Raw genomic sequence first — 6,297 nt, 5'->3', positions numbered from 1 at the left:
GAGTTTAAGTAAAAACCACCACCACCAACAACAACAACAAAAAAATCAGTCTCCTACAAATCCTGTCCTGAAATCAAGAGATAAAAATCATCCTGCTTTAGTATGCAGATCTTTCCAACTAACCATATGAATAATCCAGCCTAAGAAAAGCCACTATTATCCAGCATAGAATCTCTTATACAATATGAAGCTTTCTCAGGCTCTCAGAGAAGTTCCAAGATTGCATTTTCATGACGAATGATGGTTATGACTAACTAAAATTCTACCACAAAATGTAAAGTTGACAGTAGACTAGAAATCTATTCAGTCGGCAAGCACGCAGTAACTACGAGCCAGCTGGAAAAGACACACCCAATTAAAATCTATATCTGTCCCATCATCTACTCAGGACACATTTATTAAAGGCCTACCACATACTCAGCATCATGCTGGGAGCTGGGGTGTGAGCAAGATAGACACAGTGCTCTTCTCATGTAGAGGACAAATGGTCTTGCTTTAATACCAGGCTTGCCAAACTGTAAGTGGTAGTGACATCTCAAATTGACGAAGGTGCTATTATCATTGGTGTCATAACTCTTGTTCCAGTTCTCTCAAGGCCAAATTATTGATGGGGTTGCAAAGAACAAATATGCTTAAAACAATTTCATGAGTAAAAAAAAAATGTATATAGAGTTTGCTATGGACTGAATGTTTGTGTCCCCCCTCCCTCCCCAATTCACATTGAAACTCTATTTCCCAATGTTGTGGTATTAGGAGGTGGGGCCTTGGGGGGGGGCAGTTAGGGTTAGATGAGGTCATGAAGGCTAAGTCCCTGTGAATGCAATTAGCACCCTTTTAAGAGTCATGAGAGATTCATTCCTCTCCCTGCTTTCCACCATGTGAGCATACAAGGAGAAGTCAGCAGTCTGCAGCCCAAAAGAGGTTCTCATCAGAACGCTTCAATTCTGCCACCCTGTCTATTAAAATTTAATGTGAACTCTTTGTTTTGTTTTTATTGCTGCTGTTGTTGTTGTGTTCTCTGTCTCCCCTCTTTGTAGATCCAATCATGAGTGGACTGGAATAGGATTAAAGTTACCACAGAACACTCACTCTCATTTAAAGCCTTTGGCACTGAGCTGATCCAGACAGACATCACCGTTGTCCTCACTATCATCATCATCATCGTCATCGTCATCATCAAAAGGCCTGCAATGCCTACCCTACAAATCCTTTGTATTATATCCATACAACGTGTGGGTATTGCCCAAATGGCACTAGAGACTTGGTCAGAGAACATAGTCAATATATATCTGCATATATGGAATAACTAATGGATTAGGTATTTTAGAAACTGCAGCCCGGCTGGCAAATGCAGATGGGCTGGAGTTGTATAAAAGTGTAATAAAAATCTAATAAAACATGTGAGCAAACTCACACATCTGTGGACAGACGGGAGGCATTATGTAATACAGGTCATTGCCACAGCAACCTCTCACCTCCCCCCAGCTACTGCTGCTCGGCCAAGGTTGAGTGTAAAGGACCTCTGTGAGTTTTCCTCTCCTGTCAGCATTCAGAGAAATCATTTTTAATGTCTCTAAAATGCGCGATTAAAATAGAATGTATTTGACCCACACCCAAGAAAATGATGCACAAAATACCTCAAAGCTTTGACCTAGGACCCTAGGTCTCACTGCTTATATTTGTTTGTTTTTTGAAAACATAATATTTCCACGAACACCCTTTGCTACTTGCCAGAAGTTTTACTCTCTGATCAGTGTACTAGATGGTAATGTTTGAGGTGGGCTCTTCGATGTAGCTTTGGGGAATAATTTCAGAAGTAGTCAAATAATCAGCTATACAAACCGCAAAACACAATGAGAGATAGGCTTGAAATTTGTAAGAGGCTATGTTCACCAGACTATGTGAATATGAAATTAATACTCAGAAATCCTCATTTGAAAGAGAATTTAATACATGTGTGAGTGTGTATAAATTTTATTGAATTCCAGAATAACATTAGAATTTTCTCTTTCCATCTATTGACAAATCTTCAACTTGATATTCCAGAATGACTTCTTTCTTCATTGGATGTGAATTATATCTTCTATGATATTAAATATTTAAGGGGCATTAATCTGGAAGGTGAGGTTAGGGGGAAGTGCACCATCTGAGTGAGGAGCTGTCAGAAAGAACTTAGGGAAGTGTGTCTTAGAGATAGGACATTACAAGCTTTTGGATCAGCTATATCTGGATTCGGCTCTATCACTTTTTTGGCCATGTGACCTAAGATACATTCTTCCATCTTTATTACTCAACTTCTTCATCTGTAAAATGAAGATAGTAATCGTACCTATCTCCTAAAATAGGCGTCGGTTTTAAATGATTAAGTGTCTATATAAAGCACTTAGAACTGTGCCTAGTACATAGTAAGTACTCAATAAATGTTAGTAATGATTATCATTGTATTTTAGGTGAAGGTGCAAAATACGAACAAAAATTCAACCAAAAAATTATTTTTCAATTATCAGAATCCTGAGTCCAAGCAGCAATGCCAATGAAAATCAATGACCTCAAAGTGTTTAGTAAATGTGCCATGAGTCAGTTCTTAAAAATTTTCATTAGAATTTGGATCACTTATCACATACTTATTGTTAGCTTTCTTAGCCTCTTTTGGCCCATCAGTGCCAAAGAACTGCTAAAATGAGGACTACCACTGAAAAAATGGTATGTGTCTAGCCTTCCAGTAAAAAATCCTGAGAACAAGAACTGCAAAGTGGAGCTTAACTACTGAATTCATAGGTCTGAAAAATGATTTTTCCCAGATCAGGTTACACAGCATTTCATAGACAGAATTAGAACTTTGTATTATAATTCATAGAATATTTTCTTAAAGAACTTTCTTATAAATACAAATTTATAGAGGATATTAAAATGAATACTAGTATACCCATCTCACCAAACTTAAAAACCATAAAGCATTCCCAGTACACTGGAGGCTGGCATGCCCAGCAACTGTTATGCAGAAGGCACTGTTCTTCCTAGAGTGAAATATGAATGATTCCCACGGAGGTGGACACATTGTACTCTAAGTGAAGCATGTCCCCTGGCATTGAACTGTGCAGCAACGAACCTGGACACAATCCCGTAACTCTAGTAATTACTACTTCCATGTATCATTCCCAAGCCACCAGCCCAAATTTGGTGATTATTCCCATATATATATATATATATATATATATATATATATATATATATATATATATATTTTAAACTTTATTTATTTTGAGAGAGAGAGTGGAGGAGGGACAGAGAGATAGTCAGGAAGATAGGATTGCAAGCAGCCTCCCTGACCCAGGGCTTGGGCCCACGAACAGTGAGACCATGACCTGAGTTGGATGCTTAACCCATTGAGCCACTTAGGGGCCCCTCCTGTTTTGATACTTTTATTACATATATATCTATTTGTATAGGTTTCCTGTGCTTTGGACTTTACATGAACACTATCATTCTCATGAATCATTCTGTAACTTGCTTCTTATAAACTCAACATTATAGGGCACCTGGGTGCCTCAATCAGTTAAGTGTCCAACTTTGGCTCAGGTCATGATCTCACGGTTGGTGGGTTCAAGCGCCACATAGGCATCTGTGAGGACAGCACGGAGCCTGCCTGGGATTCTCTCTCTCCTATTCTCTCTGACCCTCCCCCCCACCTCTCAAAATAAATAAACAAAAACTTTAAAAAAATAAAATAAACTCAACATTATACTTGTAGGAGATATTCCTATTGAACCCGGTAGCTTCATTCATTTTAACTTTGAATAGCATTTTATTATATGAATAATCAATTTATTTATCCATTTTTCTTTTCTTAAACTGTTTATTTATTTTCGAGAGAGAGACAGCATGAGCAGGGGAGAGGCAGAGAGAGAGAGAGGGAGTCACAGAATCTGAAGCAGGCTTCAGGCTCTGAGCTGTCAGGACAGAGCCCGATGCGGGGCTAGAACTCACCAACCTCGAGATTATGACCTGAGCCGAAGTCGGTCGCCCAACTGACTGAACAACCCAGGAGCCCGTATCCATTCTCCTTTTGACAAACAGAGTTGTTTGGTTTTTTTCCTCCACCTTTTTTTTTTTTTTTTTGGATGAGACCATTGTAAGTATTCAATAAATGTTAGCTATTATTACATGTCTTGTTTTTCATTCAGTACACCAGTGAGCAATATCTACCCAATGTTCCTTTTTGTGTCTCCTTCTGTAAATCAGTATCTAGCTAGAAGCTATATTTATCAGCCTTCCTTATAGCAAGAGATCCACATATGATTTAGGTTTGGCTAGTCAAAGGCAGTCATGAATGGTTTCCAGCATGGAAGTGAGATAGACACTAAATGCCTGTCATTTATGCTGCTGCTGTTCACTCGCATGGCCATAGAGGTATTGGATTTTTATAGACAGAGATGGCAGGGGTCCTAGTGTATAGTCGTTTTGTGAGGTTTCAGAGACAGGGCACAGTGCATCCATTCTGTCAGTGTGAATCATTACAGACCTGCTGTGGGTCTGGAACTGGCAGCAAGGGATTCCTGATGACACGATAGTTTCCTGTTTGTGGCAGTTTCCTGCTCAAGGTAGTGGGTGGTTTGGTTCTATGGCTGGCAGCTTCCTGATCATAAAAGAGCTGGCCTCAGTAATCTGTTCTGTAGTGAGACTTTGGACGTCATACCCGAAAGCTCAACCAAGAGTCTGTTCATCTTACTAATAATGTCATTCATTACCCTATCATTAGAGATGGATTTACCGTGAAGCTTAAGCTTCAGAGATCCTCACTGCACAGGGGCCCTTGGCTGGTAGATGTTTTTATAAAAATTGCAAAAGTAAGATACTTTACTCTAAATTAAGGCTATTATCTCTTCCCTCTCAAACTTCCCCTCAGTTACATTTGTTTCTAGAGCTGATGGAATGGCCTTAGGCATTTTTGAGATCCAATTAAGAAGAAATTGAGGTGGGCATATATTTAGATTGGGTTAAAAGACATACCTTTGTAACAGGAGGGGACAGATCCGGAGATCATACTGAGGTCTGGAAGTGTCCTACTGATCTTATTATCACCATAATAAGAGTGAGTAGCAAAGGAGTAAGTTTAAAACCGACAGAGCCAGAAGCTAATTTGTAGCAGACTTCCAAATACTATAGTTTATACAGGAAAGAGATTTGACAGTGGTTTTCCCAGTTGTGACAATAATTCTAAAAACATATGGCATTATCAATAATGAGTTGTAAGGATGAAAGAAATTTTCTTTTTTAAAAAAATTTTAATGTTTATTTATTTTTGAGAGAAAGAGTCAGAGTGTGAGTGGGGGAGGGGCAGAGAGAGAGGGTGACACAGAATCTGAAACAGGCTCTAGGCTTTAAGCTGTCAGCACAGAGCCCACCACAGGGCTCAAACCCACGAACCGCGAGATCATGACCTGAGCTGAAGTCGGACACTTAACTGACTGAGCCACCCAGGCACCCCAATGAAAGAAATTTTCTAAATTATCGATAATAAAATAAAATTACAGTTACAACAAAGGAAGGACTAAGTTATCTTCTTATTCTCTATATAAAAATGACACTACAAAATTATTATTAAATAAAGAGGCAATCAAAGCATGTATAAGGCAAAAAAATGTAGAAAAAATACATTAAGTATTTGATTGATAAAAATATTATACTACTTTACTGGATTTTGTGATCTTTGTGGTAAATGTCAGCTTTTACAATTTTACAATTCATAATTTGTTGCAATTTCTTTTCTCATTATGAATAAATTTTGAATTTCATACCAAATCTTGTATTTGTGATGCTGTATTTTTTTTGTCCTAAAAAAGCTGCCAAGTTTTGTATGAAACTCATGTCCCCCAAACAACTAGATTCTTCTCTGTCAGTAATAAATCAGTTGCTTAAATTAGTTACAGTGGATTCTGTCCTCTGCAATAGAATTCTGAAAGATTAGGTAATTAGTATCAGGTATGGCAGCACGCAACAGAATTTCTAAGAAATGGACTGCTGGAGTTGGTTATCTCACCTGCATAGCTTTGAAAGCTATGATAATCCCCTTGGCAATAGATGATAAATTAGGCTTGCCAAGAATGAAATACCTATTAAAGGGAAGGCTTGGCAGGACAGGTGGCTGCTGCACAGCCCCTTAGGTGAGAATGAGGAATAAACAAAATGTGGGGTGGGTTGACTAATTCTAACTGCATTCAAGAGTTAAGGAGGAAGCGGAGGAGGAGAAGGACAAGCTCCATATTTTAAATTCTTAACTCAGTGCACCAAGGATCA

The sequence above is a fragment of the Herpailurus yagouaroundi genome, unplaced genomic scaffold, assembly GCF_014898765.1.
Source record: "Herpailurus yagouaroundi ecotype Mexico unplaced genomic scaffold, PumYag 28, whole genome shotgun sequence".
Lineage (NCBI taxonomy): Eukaryota > Metazoa > Chordata > Mammalia > Carnivora > Felidae > Herpailurus > Herpailurus yagouaroundi.
This window is presented reverse-complemented; position numbering follows the sequence as displayed.